Here is an 18,355-nt window from a genome sequence, read left to right as displayed (position 1 = left end):
GCTGCTAGGAGGTTCGTACATAACCTCTTGTCAAAATGTTTTTTTCTTTTGGTGCCTCAACTCTACCCACACACGCACGTCCTACACCTCCTGACCCTATATCACTTCTGGCTATCGATTTCGTTTCATTTCTCACTAACATGGCAACCCCAAATTCCCCTACCCACCTTCCTGTCCTTTCGATAGGACTTGTATCCTTGGATATTCAGTTCCCATTCCTGATCCCCTTGCAGCCACATCTCTCTGATACCTACAACATCATACCTGCCAGTTTCAATCTGTTACCACTCATCTACCTCATTCCATATGCCGCGTGCATTTGAATACAACACCCTCAGACCTGCATTGACCACCCCTCTACATTCCGTTTCCCATCTGAATTACTTTCTTGCCTTTTTAAAACTGCTTTCTTGAATTTTTGTCCTACCCATTTATGATCCCCTTTGTGATCTTCTTACTTCCAGCCTTGACCATCCCAAAACACTCTGAGCCAGCCGCCCACTTCCTGCCCTTCTGAGCCTCGAGGGCATCAAACATTCCACTGCCCAAGCCTGGACTTGAACTGTGTCTCACACATGTGCCCAGCCCCTGTGGCACCTGGTCCTTGGTTCCCCAGTTCTCACCAGTGTTGTCCAATTGCTCCGTGGCTTCACCCCTCCAGTTGTCAGTGACTTCCTCCAGCCTCACATCCCTCCTAGATCTCTGTGCTCCTCCAATTCCAGCCTTTCTTCACTGGGTCCACCAATGGCGGCCATATCTACAGGCTCCTGAGCCTGAAGCAACAATTCTTCCGAGCTAGCTCTGCCCTGAAGCTGCGCACAGGCCAAATTGGCATCGGCTCACACTGAAGTCCGGTTTCGGAAGTGGCTACCGCACAATGACCTTGGATGTCCAAGCACTGACAAAATAAATGAGAGGGAACAGTAACCCCCACCCTCCCAAGGCCGATCAATCCTAGGTGTCTGAATGCAGCATCTGGTCCATGACTCCATTCAGCTGGAAGTGAAGAAAGGGCCAGTGTAATCAGACTTTGCTGTGTCAGGAATGTGGGCTCTGTAATAATACAGACTATTGCTGGAATCCTTGTACGTTGGCCAAGGGTGAGCTAAACATGCAATCAAGCCTTCAGAGGTTTGTTAAAGGTTAAACTAATCAGTGTAATCACGGATAAATCTGAAAAACGTAAGATATGGCCACAGAAGTAATAAGCTCTATGTTTTCTGACAGTCTGTGTGTCAGTGGCTAAACTTTTGGCTGCCTGAGGAACAGGGTGTTCAAGGACAGCTACGTCAGATCTGGCACCAAGATCATGGTTTAGAGGAGCTATGGTGGCTCCCTCCCTCCTGTGCAGCTCTGAGACGTTGGACTGTCTACAGCAGACACCACAAGGTGGTGGAACAGTGCCACCGATGCTGCATGCACGAGATCCTATGAATCCAATGGGAGGAAAGACCCACCAACCCAACATCCTCGACCAGGCCAACATCCCCAGCATCGAGGCCCTGCGCATCTCCCCCTTGACCAGCTGCGACGGGCTGGTACACCGTCCGACACGAGACTCCCCGAGCAGCAGCCCCATCCCCAGCACCGAAATGGCAGGCCAGATCCAGGGGGACAGAGGAAGCGTTTCAGTCACCCCCCCTCAAGGCTTCACTGGGGAAGTGTGACATTCCCACAGACACCCGGGAATCACTGGCCCCACTACCGCCCAAAGTGGAGGGGAAGGAGCGTCTGGGAAGGTGTCGAGCTCCTGGAGACTCACCGTCGGGAAAAAGCGAAAGCTGGGGTGGGGGGTGGGAAGCAGGGAAAGGGGTGCACTGCCACACCAAAACCCCACCCACCCCCTTCCCGTACCCACCTTTTGACCCCAAGTGTAACAGAGCTTGCGGTAGCCTCCTCGGTCTGCACTATTTCAAAAAGCTCAAGAGAGTTTCCCCAGGCCAATATCTACCCAAACATCACAAAAAACAGATAACCTGTTTATCACTTAGTGGGACCTTACTGTGCACAAAATAACCATTGAGGCTTCTACATTATAACAGAGACAATGTTTCACAAAGAGAGTATTATGGGCCATAAATTATCCTGAGCCAATGATAGTCACTATATAAATGCAAAGTTTATTTTCATTTTACTAGGCCAGCACTTAATGGCTATCCCTACTTGCCTCTTGTGAATGGCCTTGTAGTATTATTATAGAATCTTTCCGGTGTAGAAGCAGGCCATTTGGCCCAGCAAGCCCACACCTACCCTCTGAAGAGCATATCACCCAGACGCTGCATTCCCAGTGGCTAACCCAACTAACCTGCACATCCCTGAACACTATGGGCAATTTCCATTGGCAATCTGCCCTAACCTGCACATCTTTGGGCTGTGGGAGGAAACCAGAGCACCCAGAGGAAACCCACGCAGACACGGGGAGAATGTGCAAACTCCGCATGGGCACGTGTCCTTGGTGCTGTAAGTTTGCAGTGTTAACCACTGAGCCACTGTGCCACCCTTGCTCGACTTAATCTAAAGATCCAGATAATTCTCTGGGGACCTGAGTTCAAATCCTGCTGTACCATTGGAGTAATTTAAATCCAATGACAAAAATGGTCTATGTAACTGCTGTTTTTTGTTGGAGTAACCCATCTGGTTCACTGATGGCCTTTAGAGAAGGAAACTGGCATCCTTACCTGGCCTGGACTACATGTGACTCCAGGCCCACAGCAATGTGGTTGACTCTTTACTGCCCTCTGGGCAGTTAGGGATGGGCAATAAATGCTGCCTGGCCTGTAAACCAGTAAAAATAAAGAATATGGTGACAAGGTACCTTCCCGAAATATTGCAGTCTGTGCAGTGTAGTGATAGCCTCAGTGCTGTCAGGGAAGGACCTCCAGGATTTTAACCTTGCTCCACTCTCCAGTTATTTTCATTCTGAGCTTCACCCCCTCACTTCCTCCTCCTCTGTCCATGCTTAGAATCTCAGTTATCTCACCACCTCTTCACGACCTTCATACTTGCTCATTAATCGCACATTTTTTTTTTAAATCAGAAATTGCAAAGGGTTTTCGTTCTCAGAACTCAATCACCTTAATCTGTTTACTCACAACAGAATAAATATGTCAACACACAGACAAGGAGATGAGCTATTTTACATGATGACCATTCCCAGTCTAACAGATGTGTTGACATTCCATAGATACCATCCACCAGCAATATCTGTGGGTTTTTCATTTCTCAGGCTTTAAAGCATTAATGAAATGCAAACAATAGGAAGGGGCTCTTTCAGAATAGAATGGGACCCTCAGGAGGAGCAGGGGAAATTTTAGAGATGCTTTAGAGACTTTTAAACGGCTCATGGATTGGCACATGGAGGATCGTAAAATGTGGGTTATGCAGGGTAGTTTAATGTTAGTAGAATAATAGGTCGGCACAACATCATGGACTGAAGGGCCTGTACTATGCTGTAGTGTTCCACATGCTCTATGCTTACCAGAACAATCCCAGAAAATGAAGCATTTGAACAATTTGAGATTTGCGAGAGATGTGTAAGATTGACAGCAGTTCCCAGTAGCTGATGGTACAAATTCTAGGAGAGAACAATATATCAGGGTTTGTGCAAGAAATGTTGGGGTCTTTTTTTATTAGCGAGCGGTAAAAGTGGAGACAATTTCAAAATCCAATTGAACAGATACGAGGGAAATAAGTTTAGTACAAACTGAAAGAACCGCGGATGCTGTAAATCAGAAACAAGGACAGAAAAAGCCCAGCAGGCCTGGCAGCATCTGTGGAGATAAACCAGAGTTAACGTTTCGGGCTGAGTGACCCTTCCTCAGAAGGGTTTGAGCGCTCTGAGGAAGGGCCACTGGACCTGAAATATTATCTCTGAATTCTCTCCACAGATGCTGCCAGGCCTGCTGGGCTTTACCTGGCAATATCTGTTTTTGTTTGTGAGGGGAACGAGCTTGTCAGGTCACAGGGATGGGGGTGTGAATGGAGATGGCGAACTCATGTGGACTGAAAGACCTCCTTCAGTAGTGTAGCAGTTCAGCGATAAGCTGTAACGGGGCTAAGGATGGGACAGAGCAACCTCAATCTCAATTTGCAACTTACACAGCGGCTTTTGAAGTCAGTCGAGAAGACGACCCAGTTTGAACGGGGTGATTGGACGGCATGCAAAGATTCATTGTGTTGTCTCCAGTAACACCGAATCACTATTTTAAAGCTTTCATTGGCACAGTGGGGCCCTTCCCCAATTGCTCTTGAACTGAATGGTGTGCTGGGCCATTTCAGAGGGCAGTTTAATGGCTGGTGGTCTGGAGCCACGTGTGGGCCAGGCTGAGGAAGGATGGCAGACTTGCCTTCTCTAAAGCCGAACCAGATTGATTCTTACATCAGGCAATGACAAACGTCTTAACCACAATCACTGACATCCTACAAGCTGGTTGTGGTAGGATCACAGCAGAGCATCAACCTAAGGGGATGCAATGGCCTGGTGGTATTATTGCTTGGAATGTTATAAACCAGAGACCCCCGCCCCAAGTAATGTTCTGGTGGACCCAGGCTTGAATCCCTCCATGGCATACAGTAGAATTTGAATTCAATAAAGATGTGGAATTAAGAGTCTAATGATGGCCATGAATTAGTTTTTGGGGAAAAACTCACCTGGTTCACTTTTGTCCTTTAGGAAAGGAAACTGCCAGCCTTACCCGGTCTGGCTCCAGACCCACAGCAATGGGTTTGACTCTGAATTGCCCTCTGGGCAATTAGGGATGGGCAATAAATGCTGCCTGGCCAATGATGCCCTCAACCCATTAGCAAATAAAGAAAAATTTGTGGAATTAAGAGTCTAATGATGGCCCTGAATCACTCTTTGGGGAAAACCCAGCCCTGGTTCACTAATGCCCTTTAAGGAAGGAAACTGCCATCCTGACCCAGTCTGGCCTATATGTGACTCCAGACCCACAGCGCTTGGCTCTTAACTGCCCTCTGGGTTGGGCAATAAATGCTGGCTTGCCAGTGATGCCTCATCCCATGAACAAATAAAGAAGTTTTCGTTTAAAAAAGTCTCTCCATTACTATCTCAAAGACATTGCTACTCCGGCACTAGCTACCTAACTTAAGGAGGCCAACTCCATGGAATTGTGTCCCATTCACCCAAGTACCTCCTGGAAATGGAGAGGAGATCATTGATGAACAACAGCAGAGATAATGGGAACTGCAGATGCTGGAGAAACTAAGATAATAAAGTGTGGAGCTGGATGGACACAGCAGGCCAAGCAGCATCTCAGGAGCACAAAAGCTAATCTGCTTCTTGAACTAGCGATCTAACAGTTAGTCAAAGGGAAGATGAGGCAAACTTGTTTTGTGTGGAAATGTATTGAAACCTGGGCAATCCTACCTGAAAATGTAGTGGAAAATGAGTGCGTAAATGCATTTAACAGGGCTGTTCTTGAGGACAAGGAAGTTAACCGGGTTACAGATAAAAAAAAAGAGGATGTGGGACTAAATTCGGCTACTCTTTCAAAGAGCCAGCACAGAAATAATGGGCCAAGTGGTCTCCCTTAATGCTGCGAGTTCCTATGATTTTATGTGCATAGATATTCATGAATGGCTTACAAAAAATGGTGCAGATAACATCAATTGGTTTGATCTAGAAATTTCAAGTTACTGGAAGGAGCAGAGAAAGCCACGTCCAAATTAAAATGCAGAGACCAGCTTCTCAATTAATCATTTACAAAGTGATTTTGTCCAAACAAGGACTCCTACCAAAGAAAACAGGTACTTCATATAAAAACAGAAGGGCAGCCTAGGAGACTCACGTTGCACTTTCGCAAAGCGGGACCATATTTAGCAAAACGGAACAATGTTTCGAGGTTGAACTTCGACAAAAGGAGTATTTTTCTTGGATGAGTCAAACTGTTTAACTAAGAGTGAACAAACAGAGATTGGGTCTTTCTTCAAGGGGAGTGAATGGGAAGGCTATCAGTCCTTTTGGAATTCTATCCAACTGATGTAATGAGGAATGGTATGGATCTATTGTGATGTTACACAATGGGAGCAAATGACAATTGTATCATCCCAATGGAAGTCTATCCAATGGAAGTGAATTGGAATGATTGGATCTATTGTTATTCCATGCAATGGGAGTGAATGGGAAGTCCGTTAGGATTTTACACAGTGGGAGAAGATAGGAAGGACTTAAATCCGTTGCAATTCTACATCATTGGAATGGGTGGAAGAATGTATACCCCAGTGGAATTCTATATGATGGGAGTGAATAGAAAAGGTATCATTTCACCCCATACCAAAGCAAACACTGGAAACTTTTCACTGCAACTCATTCATGTCCATGTGACAAAGAAGCTAATCCAAATCAATTCAATTCAATTCACTTCCCACTCACTCCCATTGTGTAGAATCCTCATGGATCCATACCATTCACTGTCCCTTCCATTGCACAGATCAGTTAAGTAACCCTCTCCCCCAAACCTCCACCCCAGCCGACTGCACCCTAGCTCTACTCTCCAGGACCTGAATGGTAAGCAAAGATTTTATTGTCCGTCTTTGCTGACATTCAAAAGATTTTTCTTTAAAAAGTCTGTGGAATTGTGAGGAAAGTTGGCCCATGCCATTTATCTTCCATTAGATTCCGGCAATGATTGAGATATAGTTCACATTGACGTGGGGCTGTTGAAACAGTTTAGCCTTCCAGATATGCAGTGTAGCTAAAGCCTCTCTCCGTTGCAGTCCCGTTAAGTGAGCCTCAAAGCTGTCGGTTTTCACTGGATAAATCCTGCTCAGCTAGTTTATTCATCCCTCGTCAGACACCATCTTCAAAGATGTCAGCCCTGAAGAAGGGTCGTATCTGAAGCATTGACTGCTCCTTTGCTCTAGATGTTGCCTGGCCTGCCGTTTTCTTCCAGCCCCTTGATTGTCAACCTTGGATTCTAGCATCTGCAGTTTTTTTTTGCCTCTAAACATCTCCAAAGAGTGTGGTGACACCTAGGTATATGGTTGTGACCTTTTCAGGCCGTCATGCCCATTCTATCATGGAAATAAGAACTCATCTGGGAAGGTCAGAATACAAGGTGTGGAGCTGGATGAACACAGCAGGCCAGGCAGCATCAGAGGAGCAGGAAAGCTGACGTTTCGGGTCTAGGCCCTTCTTTGGAAGGAGGGTCTTCTGGAGATTCGGTCCAGACCCGAAACGTCAGCTTTCCTGCTCCTCTGGTGCTGCTTGGCCTGCTGTGTTCATCCGGCTCTACACCTTGTTATCTCAGGTTCTCCAGCATCGGCAGCTCCTACTTCTCTCAACTGTGAAGATGATGCCATTATGCTAATGCAATCCAGAAGCCCCATGTGGGGGGCGTTGGTGGGAGGGGAAGTGATGGCCTAGTGGTATTACCACTGGACTGTTAATCTATAGACCCCAGATAACACCAATGAATCCATTGTCAATTGTTGGGAAAAACCCACCAGGTTCAGTCATCTCCTTTAGGGGAAGGAAGCTGCCATCCTTACCTGGTCTGGGCCTACATGTGACTCCAGACCCGCAGCAATGGGGTTGACTCTTAACTGCCCCCTGGGTAATTATGGATGGGCAATAAATGCTGCCTGGCCAGCGGTGCCCTCATCTCTGGGGAAATGGGGTCAAAGCCTGTTATGGTAAATGGTGGAATGTAAATTAATGAGTAAATCTGGAATTAAACACTAGTCTCCGTGCTGTGGTGGCCATGACAACTATTATTGACTATTGTTTAAAACCTGTGGGTTCATTAATGTCCTTTAGGGAAGGAAATCACAAACAGTGCAGAAAGAGGCCATTCATCCCTTTGAATCTGCGCTGTCTTTCTGAAGAACATCCCACCCTAATCCCATAACCCAGATGTAGCATGGCCAAACCACCTTAACCTGCATGTCTTTGGGCTGTGGGAGGAAACCAGAGCACCCGAAGGAAACTCACGCAGACACGGGGAGAATGCGCAAACTCCACGCAGACAGTCACCTGAGGGTGGAATCGAACCAGCTCTCTGGCAGCTGAGTCAAGTGCTGCCCATCTTAGTGATTAAAAATTGTTCTATCTCAACCTGGAATGACCCAGTCCCAACAGCCCTCTGCAGTAAAGAATTGCAAAGATTCATTACCCTCTGAAAGAGGAAATTCCTCCTTATCTCTGTGGTATTCTGAGATGATGCTCTTCTGGTCCAAGACTCTCCCACAAGGGGAAACAACCTCTCTACATCTACTCTGTCAAGCCCCATAAGAATTTTGTATGTTTCAAAAGGTCACCTCTCATTCTGCTAAACATGAATGAATACAGGCCTAAACTACTCAATCCCTCCTCAAAAGACAGTCCCTCCATACCTTGTATCAGCCAAGTGAACCTTCTCTGGACTGCCTCCAGTGCATATCTCAGATAAGGGGCCCAAAACTATTCACAATATTCCAGCCACGATCTAATTAATAACTTGTGTAGTTTTAGCAAAACCTCCCTCCGTTATACTCCATTCTCTTTGAAATAAAGGCCAACATTCCAGCTCCCTCACGACAAATACGGGAAAGGGTATCCATTTGAGCTAAGCACAAACAAAAAGAGGCATCGTTGGTGAAACTAAGTAGCTCTGGGTAGCTGGGTGGGGAGTACGCAGAGTTAAGATTTTGTGCCCAGTAATTCCTTTTCAGAACTGAGAGCAGAGAGGAAAATGTGATATGACTGATGAGGTTAGAGGAATGTGGCAGGAGGAAGAGATGGAGTCCAGAGAGAAGGAGAGATATGAAAAAAGTAGCCAGGTAGGGGTTATTGGTATGACATCGGGAGAGGCTGAATAAGTGAACATTCCTAACCTCCCTTCTATTTTATTCGACTTACGGCTTGGCGAAGAGCTCAGTCATGGAGATGGCATTGATGGCAGTGAGTGGGCCCACCACAACAGAGTCAAATGGGCCCAGCAGTGCAGACATGAGCATGCCCACCAGTGTGGACCCTAGTGGGCCCAGCAGTGAGGACTCGAGTGGGCCCCGCAGTGAGGACACAAGTGGGCCCAGCAGCACGGACTCAAGTGGGCCCTGCAGTGTGGACTGGAGTGGGCCCAGTAGCGTGGACTCGAGTGGGCCCAGCAGTTTGGACTCGAGTGGGCCCACCAGCACGGACTCGAGTGGGCCCAGCGGTGTGGACTCAATTGGGCCCAGCAGTGTGGACTCGAGTGGGCCCACCAGCACGGACTCGAGTGGGCCCAGCGGTGTGGACTCAATTGGGCCCAGCAGTGTGGACTCGAGTGGGCCCAGCAGTGCGGACTTGAGTGGGCCCAGCAGCGCGGACTTGAGTGGACCCAGCAGCGTGGACTCAAGTTGGCCCAGCAGTGTGGACTCGAGTGGGCCCAGCGGCACGGACTCGAGTGGGCCCAGCGGTGTCGACTCGAGTGGGCCCAGCAGTGTGGACTCGAGTGGGCCCAGCGGCACGGACTCGAGTGGGCCCAGCAGTGTGGACCCTCGTGGGCCCAGCAGTGCGGACTTGAGTGGGCCCAACAGTGAGGACTCGAGTGGGCCCAGCAGTGAGGACTCGAGTGGGCCCAGCAGTGTGGACTCGCATGGGCCCAGCAGTGAGGACTCGAGTGGGCCCAGCAGCGAGGACTCGAGTGGGCCCAGCAGTGTGGACTCAAGTGGGCCCAGCAGTGTGGACTCGAGTGGGCCCAGCAGCACGGACTCGAGTGGGCCCAGCGGTGTGGACTCAAGTGGGCCCAGCAGTGTGGACTCAAGTGGGCCCAGCAGTGAGGACTCGAGTGGGCCCAGCAGTGTGGACTGGAGTGGGCCCAGCAGTGCGGACTCGAGTGGGCCCAGTAGCGTGGACTCGAGTGGGCGCAGCAGCCAGGACTCAAGTGGGCCCAGCAGCGCGGACTTGAGTGGGCCCAGCAGCGCGGACTTGAGTGGGCCCAGCAGTGTGGACTCAAGTTGGCCCAGCAGTGTGGACTCGAGTGGGCCCAGCAGTGTGGGCTCAAGTGGGCTCAGCAGTGAGGACTCGAGTGGGCCCAGCAGCGAGGACTCGAGTGGGCCCAGCAGCACGGACTCGAGTGGGCCCAGCGGTGTGGACTCAAGTGGGCCCAGCAGTGTGGACTCAAGTGGGCCCAGCAGTGTGGACTCGGGTGGGCCCAGCAGTGTGGACTCGAGTGGGCCCAGCAGTGTGGACCCTCATGGGCCCAGCAGTGCGGACTTGAGTGGGCCCAACAGTGAGGACTCGAGTGGGCCTAGCAGTGAGGACTCGAGTGGGCCCAGCAGCGAGGACTCGCATGGGCCCAGCAGTGTGGACTCGAGTGGGCCCAGCAGCGTGGACTCAAGTGGGCCCAGCAGTGAGGACTCGAGTGGGCCCAGCAGCGAGGACTCACATGGGCCCAGCAGTGTGGACTCGAGTGGGCCCAGCAGTGTGGACTCGAGTGGGCCCAGCAGTGAGGACTCGAGTGGGCCCAGCAGCGAGGACTCGAGTGGGCCCAGCAGTGTGGACTCGAGTGGGCCCAGCAGTGTGGACTCGAGTGGGCCCAGCAGCACGGACTCGAGTGGGCCCAGCAGTGTGGACTCAAGTGGGCCCAGCAGTGTGGACTCAAGTGGGCCCAGCAGTGTGGGCTCAAGTGGGCCCAGCAGTGAGGACGCGAGTGGGCCCAGCAGTGTGGACTGGACTGGGCCCAGCAGTGTGGACTCGAGTGGGCCCAGCAGTGTGGACTCGAGTGGGCCCAGCAGCACGGACTCAAGTGGGCCCAGCGGTGTGGACTCAAGTGGGCCCAGCAGTGTGGACTCGGGTGGGCCCAGCAGTGTGGACTCGAGTGGGCCCAGCAGTGTGGACTCGAGTGGGCCCAGCAGCACGGACTCAAGTGGGCCCAGCGGTGTGGACTCAAGTGGGCCCAGCAGTGTGGACTCAAGTGGGCCCAGCAGTGTGGACTCGAGTGGGCCCAGCAGTGTGGACTCGAGTGGGCCCAGCAGTGTGGACTCGAGTGGGCCCAGCAGCACGGACTCGAGTGGGCCCAGCAGTGTGGACTCAAGTGGGCCCAGCAGTGTGGACTCAAGTGGGCCCAGCAGTGAGGACGCGAGTGGGCCCAGCAGTGTGGACTGGACTGGGCCCAGCAGTGTGGACTCGAGTGGGCCCAGCAGTGTGGACTCGAGTGGGCCCAGCAGCACGGACTCAAGTGGGCCCAGCGGTGTGGACTCAAGTGGGCCCAGCAGTGTGGACTCAGGTGGGCCCAGCAGTGTGGACTCGAGTGGGCCCAGCAGTGTGGACTCGAGTGGGCCCAGCAGCACGGACTCAAGTGGGCCCAGCGGTGTGGACTCAAGTGGGCCCAGCAGTGTGGACTCAAGTGGGCCCAGCAGCGTGGACTCAAGTGGGCCCAGCAGTGTGGGCTCAAGTGGGCCCAGCAGTGAGGACGCGAGTGGGCCCAGCAGTGTGGACTGGACTGGGCCCAGCAGTGTGGACTCGAGTGGGCCCAGCAGTGTGGACTCGAGTGGGCCCAGCAGCACGGACTCAAGTGGGCCCAGCGGTGTGGACTCAAGTGGGCCCAGCAGTGTGGACTCGGGTGGGCCCAGCAGTGTGGAATCGAGTGGGCCCAGCGGTGTGGAATCGAGTGGGCCCAGCAGTGTGGGCTCGAGTGGGCCCAGCAGTGTGGACCCTCATGGGCCCAGCAGTGCGGACTTGAGTGGGCCCAACAGTGAGGACTCGAGTGGGCCCAGCAGTGAGGACTCGAGTGGGCCCAGCAGCGAGGACTCGAGTGGGCCCAGCAGTGTGGACTCGAGTGGGCCCAGCAGCGTGGACTCAAGTGGGCCCAGCAGTGAGGACTCGAGTGGGCCCAGCAGCGAGGACTCGCATGAGCCCAGCAGTGTGGACTCGAGTGGGCCCAGCAGTGTGGACTCAAGTGGGCCCAGCAGTGAGGACTCGAGTGGGCCCAGCAGCGAGGACTCGAGTGGGCCCAGCAGTGTGGACTCAAGTGGGCCCAGCAGTGTGGACTCGAGTGGGCCCAGCAGCACGGACTCGAGTGGGCCCAGCGGTGTGGACTCAAGTGGGCCCAGCAGTGTGGACTCGAGTGGGCCCAGCAGTGTGGACTCGAGTGGGCCCAGCAGCGAGGACTCGAGTGGGCCCAGCAGTGTGGACTCAAGTGGGCCCAGCAGTGTGGACTCAAGTGGGCCCAGCAGTGTGGACTCGAGTGGGCCCAGCAGCACGGACTCGAGTGGGCCCAGCGGTGTGGACTCAAGTGGGCCCAGCAGTGTGGACTCGAGTGGGCCCAGCAGCGAGGACTCGAGTGGGCCCAGCAGTGTGGACTCCAGTGGGCCCAGCAGTGTGGACTCGAGTGGGCCCAGCAGCACGGACTCGAGAGGGCCCAGCAGCACGGACTCGAGTGGGCCCAGCGGTGTGGAATCGAGCGGGCCCAGCAGTGTTGACCCTCGTGGGCCCAGCAGTGCAGACTGGAGTGGTCCCAGCAGTGAGGACTCGAGTGGGCCCAGCAGTGAGGACTCGAGTGGGCCCAACAGCACTGTCTCAAGTGGGCCCAGCAGCGCGGACTCGAGTTGGCCCAGCAGTGTGGACTCGAGTGGGCCCAGCGGCACGAACTCGAGTGGGCCCAGCGGTGTGGACTCGAGTGGGCCCAGGAGTGTGGACTGGACTGGGCCCAGCAGTGTGGACTCGAGTGGGCCCAGCAGTGTGGACTCGAGTGGGCCCAGCAGCACGGACTCGAGTGGGCCCAGCAGCACGGACTCGAGTGGGCCCAGCGGTGTGGACTCAAGTGGGCCCAGCAGTGTGGACTCGAGTGGGCCCAGCAGCGAGGACTCGCATGGGCCCAGCAGCGTGGACTCGAGTGGGCCAAGCAGCGTGGACTCTAGTGGGCCCAGCAGTGAGGACTCGAGTGGGCCCAGGAGTGTGGACTCAAGTGGGCCCAGCAGTGTGGACTGGAGTGGCCCCAGCAGTGCGGACTTGAGTGGGCCCAGCAGTGAGGACTCGAGTGGGCCCAGCAGTGAGGACTCGCATGGGCCCAGCAGCGAGGACTCAAGTGGGCCCAGCGGTGTGGACTCAAGTGGGCCCAACAGTGAGGACTTGAGTGGGCCCAGCAGTGTGGACTCCATGGGCCCAGCAGCGTGGACCCTAGTGGGCCCAGCAGCGAGGACTCGCATGGGCCCAGCAGCGTGGACTCAAGTGGGCCCAGCAGCGCGGACTCGAGGGGGCCCAGCAGCGTGGACTCAAGTGGGCCCAGCAGTGAGGACTTAAGTGGGCCCAGCAGTGTGGACCCTAGTGGACCCAGCAGTGGGGACCCTATTGGGCCCAGCAGTGTGGACACTAGTGGGCCCAGCAGTGTGGACTCGAGTGGGCCCCGCAACGCGGACTCGAGTGGGCCCAGCAGCACAGTCTCGAGTGGGCCCACCAGCGCAGTCTCGAATGGACCCAGCAGTGTTGACTTGAGTAGGCCCAGCAGTGTGGACTCGAGTGGGCCCAGCAGCGTGGACCCGAGTGGGCCCAGCAGCGCGGACTCAAGTGGGCACAGCAGCGTGGACTCAAGTGGGCCCAGCAGTGAGGACTCGAGTGGGCCCAGCAGTGCGGACCCGAGTGGGCCCAGCAGTGAGGACTCGAGTGGGCCCAGCAGCGTGGACTTGAGTGGGCCCAACAGTGTGGACTCGAGTGGGCCCAGCAGTGAGGACTCGAGTGGGCCCAGCAGTGAGGACTCGAGTGGGCCCAGCAGCGTGGACTTGAGTGGGCCCAACAGTGTGGACTCGAGTGGGCCCAACAGTGTGGACTCGAGTGGGCCCAGCAGTGAGGACTCGAGTGGGCCCAGCAGTGAGGACTCGAGTGGGCCCAGCAGCACGGACCCGAGTGGGCCCCACAGTGTGGACTCGAGTGTGCCCAGCAGCGTGGACTCGAGTGGGCCCAGCAGTGCGGACCCGAGTGGGCCCAGCAGTGAGGACTCGAGTGGGCCCAGCAGCGTGGACTTGAGTGGGCCCAACAGTGTGGACTCGAGTGGGCCCAGCAGTGAGGACTCGAGTGGGCCCAGCAGTGAGGACTCGAGTGGGCCCAGCAGTGAGGACTCGAGTGGGCCCAGCAGCACGGACCCGAGTGGGCCCAGCAGCGTGGACCCTAGTGGACCCAGCAGCACGGACTCGAGTGGGCCCAGCAGCGTGGACTCAAGTGGGCCCAGCACCGTGGACTCGAGTGGGCCCAGCAGCGCGGACTCGAGTAGGCCCAACAGCGTGGACTCGAGTGGGCCCAGCAGCGCGGACTCGAGTAGGCCCAGCAGCGTGGACTCGAGTGGGCCCAGCAGCGCGGACTCGAGTGGGCCCAGCAGTGTGGACCCTAGTGGGGCCAGCAGTGAGGACTCGAGTGGGCCCAGCAACGTGGACTCGAGGTGGCCCAGCAGCACAGTCTCGACTTGGCCCAGCAAAGTGGACTCGAGTGGACCCAGCAGTGTGGACTCTCGTGGACCCAGCAGTGTGGGCTCGAGTAGGCCCAGCAGCTCGTACTCAAGTGGGCCCAGCAGCGTGGACTCGAGTGGGCCCAGCAGTGTGGACTCGAGTGGACCCAGCAGTGTGGACCCTCGTGGACCCAGCAGTGTGGGCTCGAGTAGGCCCAGCAGCTCGTACTCAAGTGGGCCCAGCAGCGTGGACTCGAGTGGGCCCAGCAGTGTGGACTCGAGTGGACCCAGCAGTGAGGACTCGAGTGGGCCCAGCAGTGAGGACTCGAGTGGGCCCAGCAGCACAGTCTCGAGTGGGCCAAGCAGCGTGGACTCGAGTGTGCCCAGCAGCGTGGACTTGAGTGGGCCCAGCAGTGTGGGCTCGTGTGGGCCCAACAGTATGGACTCGTGTGGGCCCTGCAGCTTGGGCTCAAGTGGGCCCAGCAGCGTGGACTCGAGTGGGCCCAGCAGTGTGGACACTAGTGGGCCCAGCAGTGTGGACCCTAGTGGGCCCAGCAGTGAGGACTCGAGTGGGCCCAGCAGAACAGTCTCGAGTGGGCCCAGCAAAGTGGACTCAAGTGGGCCCAGCAGCGTGGACCTGAGTGGGCCCAGCAGCGCGGACTCGAGTAGGCCCAGCAGCGTGGACTCGAGTGGGCCCAGCAGCGCGGACTCGAGTGGGCCCAGCAGTGTGGACCCTAGTGGGGCCAGCAGTGAGGACTCGAGTGGGCCCAGCAGCGTGGACTTGAGTGGGCCCAGAAGTGTGGACCCTAGAGGGCCCAGCAGCGTGGGCTCAAGTGGGCCCAGCAGCGTGGACTCGAGTGGGCCCAGCAGTGTGGACACTAGTGGGCCCAGCAGTGTGGACCCTAGTGGGTCCAGCAGTGCGGACTCGAGTGGGCCCTGCAGTGAGGACTCGAGTGGGCCCAGCAGCACAGTCTCGAGTGGGCCCAGCAAAGTGGACTCGAGTGGGCCAAGCAGCGCGGACGCGAGTGGACCCAGCAGCAAGGACTCAAGTTGGCCCAGCAGTGTGAACCCGAGTGGGCCCAGCTGTGTGGACCCTAGTGGGCCCAGCAGCACAGACTCAAGTGGGCCCAGCTGTGTGGACCCTAGTGGGCCCAGCAGCACAGACTCAAGTGGGCCCAGCAGCGTGGACTCGAGTGGGCCCAGCTGTGTGGACCCTAGTGGGCCCAGCAGCACAGACTCAAGTGGGCCCAGCTGTGTGGACCCTAGTGGGCCCAGCTGTGCAGACTCCAGTGGGCCCAGCAGTGTGGACTTGAGTGGGCCCAGCAATGAGGACTGGAGTGGGCCCAGCAGCACAGTCTTGCGTGGGCTCAGCAGCGCTGACTCGAGAGGGCCCAGCAGCGCGGACTCGAGTGGGCCCAACAGCGTGGACTCGAGTGGGCCCAGCAGCGTGGACTCGAGTGGGCCCAGCAGCGCGGACTCAAGTGGGCCCAGCAGCGTGGACTCGAGCGGGCCCAGCAGCGTGGACTCGAGCGGGCCCAGCAGTGCGGTCTCGAGTGGGCCCAGCAGCGCGGTCTCAAATGTGCCCAGCAGCGCGGACTCGAGTGGGCCCAGCAGTGAGGACTCGAGTGGGCCCAGCAGCGTGGACTCGAGTGGGCCCAGCAGCGCGGACTCGAGTGGGTCCAGCAGCGCGGTCTCGAGTGGGCCCAGCAGCGCAGACTCGAGTGGGCCCAGCAGCGCGTTCTCGAGTGGGCCCAGCAGCGCGGTCTCGAGTGGGCCCAGCAGCGCGGTCTCGATTGGGCTCAGCAGCGCGGACTCGAGTGGGCCCAGCAGCGCGTTCTCGAGTGGGCCCAGCAGCGCGTTCTCGAGTGGGCCCAGCAGCGCAGACTCGAGTGGGCCCAGCAGCGCAGACTCGAGTGGGCCCAGCAGTGAGGACTCGAGTGGGCCCAGCAGCGCGGTCTCGAGTGGGCCCAGCAGCGCGGTCTCGAGTGGGCTCAGCAGCGCGGTCTCGAGTGGGCCCAGCAGCGCGGTCTCGAGTGGGCCCAGCAGCGCGTTCTCGAGTGGGCCCAGCAGCGCGGACTCGAGTGGACCCAGCAGCGTGGACTCGAGTGGGCCCAGCAGCGTGGACTCGAGTGGGCCCAGCAGTGTGGACCCTAGTGGACCCAGCAGTGTGGGCTCGAGCAGGCCCAGCAGCGCGGACTCGAGTGGGCCCAGCAGCTCGTACTCAAGTGGGCCCAGCAGCGCGGACTCGAGTGGGCCCAGCAGCTCGTACTCAAGTGGGCCCAGCAGCGTGGACTCGTGTGGACCCAGCAGTGAGGACTCGAGTGGGCCCAGCAGTGAGGACTCGAGTGGGCCCAGCAGCACAGTCTCGAGTGGACCCAGCAGCACGGACTCGAGTGGGCCCAGCAGCGTGGACTCGAGTGGGCCCAGCAGCGTGGACTCGAGTGGGCCCAGCAGCGTGGACTCGAGTGGGCCCAGCAGTACGGACTTGAGTGGGCCCAGCAGTGAGGACTCGAGTGGACCCAGCCGCACAGACTCGAGTGGGCCCCGCAGCACGGACTCGAGTGGGCCCCACAGTGTGGACTTGAGTGGGCCCAGCAGCGCGGACTCGCATGGGCGCAGCAGTGTGGACTCGAGTGGGCCCAGCGGCACGAACTCGAGTGGGCCCAGCGGTGTGGACTCGAGTGGGCCCAGGAGTGTGGACTGGACTGGGCCCAGCAGTGTGGACTCGAGTGGGCCCAGCAGTGTGGACTCGAGTGGGCCCAGCAGCACGGACTCGAGTGGGCCCAGCAGCACGGACTCGAGTGGGCCCAGCGGTGTGGACTCAAGTGGGCCCAGCAGTGTGGACTCGAGTGGGCCCAGCAGCGAGGACTCGCATGGGCCCAGCAGCGTGGACTCGAGTGGGCCAAGCAGCGTGGACTCTAGTGGGCCCAGCAGTGAGGACTCGAGTGGGCCCAGGAGTGTGGACTCAAGTGGGCCCAGCAGTGTGGACTGGAGTGGCCCCAGCAGTGCGGACTTGAGTGGGCCCAGCAGTGTGGACTCGAGTGGGCCCAGCAGTGAGGACTCGCATGGGCCCAGCAGCGAGGACTCAAGTGGGCCCAGCGGTGTGGACTCCATGGGCCCAGCAGCGTGGACCCTAGTGGGCCCAGCAGCGAGGACTCGCATGGGCCCAGCAGCGTGGACTCAAGTGGGCCCAGCAGCGCGGACTCGAGGGGGCCCTGCAGCGTGGACTCAAGTGGGCCCAGCAGTGAGGACTTAAGTGGGCCCAGCAGTGTGGACCCTAGTGGACCCAGCAGTGGGGACCCTATTGGGCCCAGCAGTGTGGACACTAGTGGGCCCAGCAGTGTGGACTCGAGTGGGCCCCGCAACGCGGACTCGAGTGGGCCCAGCAGCACAGTCTCGAGTGGGCCCACCAGCGCAGTCTCGAATGGACCCAGCAGTGTTGACTTGAGTAGGCCCAGCAGTGTGGACTCGAGTGGGCCCAGCAGCGTGGACCCGAGTGGGCCCAGCAGCGCGGACTCAAGTGGGCACAGCAGCGTGGACTCAAGTGGGCCCAGCAGTGAGGACTCGAGTGGGCCCAGCAGTGCGGACCCGAGTGGGCCCAGCAGTGAGGACTCGAGTGGGCCCAGCAGCGTGGACTTGAGTGGGCCCAACAGTGTGGACTCGAGTGGGCCCAGCAGTGAGGACTCGAGTGGGCCCAGCAGTGAGGACTCGAGTGGGCCCAGCAGCGTGGACTTGAGTGGGCCCAACAGTGTGGACTCGAGTGGGCCCAACAGTGTGGACTCGAGTGGGCCCAGCAGTGAGGACTCGAGTGGGCCCAGCAGTGAGGACTCGAGTGGGCCCAGCAGCACGGACCCGAGTGGGCCCCACAGTGTGGACTCGAGTGTGCCCAGCAGCGTGGACTCGAGTGGGCCCAGCAGTGCGGACCCGAGTGGGCCCAGCAGTGAGGACTCGAGTGGGCCCAGCAGCGTGGACTTGAGTGGGCCCAACAGTGTGGACTC

The sequence above is a fragment of the Stegostoma tigrinum genome, chromosome 39, assembly GCF_030684315.1.
Source record: "Stegostoma tigrinum isolate sSteTig4 chromosome 39, sSteTig4.hap1, whole genome shotgun sequence".
Taxonomy (NCBI): domain Eukaryota; kingdom Metazoa; phylum Chordata; class Chondrichthyes; order Orectolobiformes; family Stegostomatidae; genus Stegostoma; species Stegostoma tigrinum.
The sequence above is the reverse complement of the archived record's forward strand: the minus strand, read 5'-3'. Positions refer to the sequence as shown.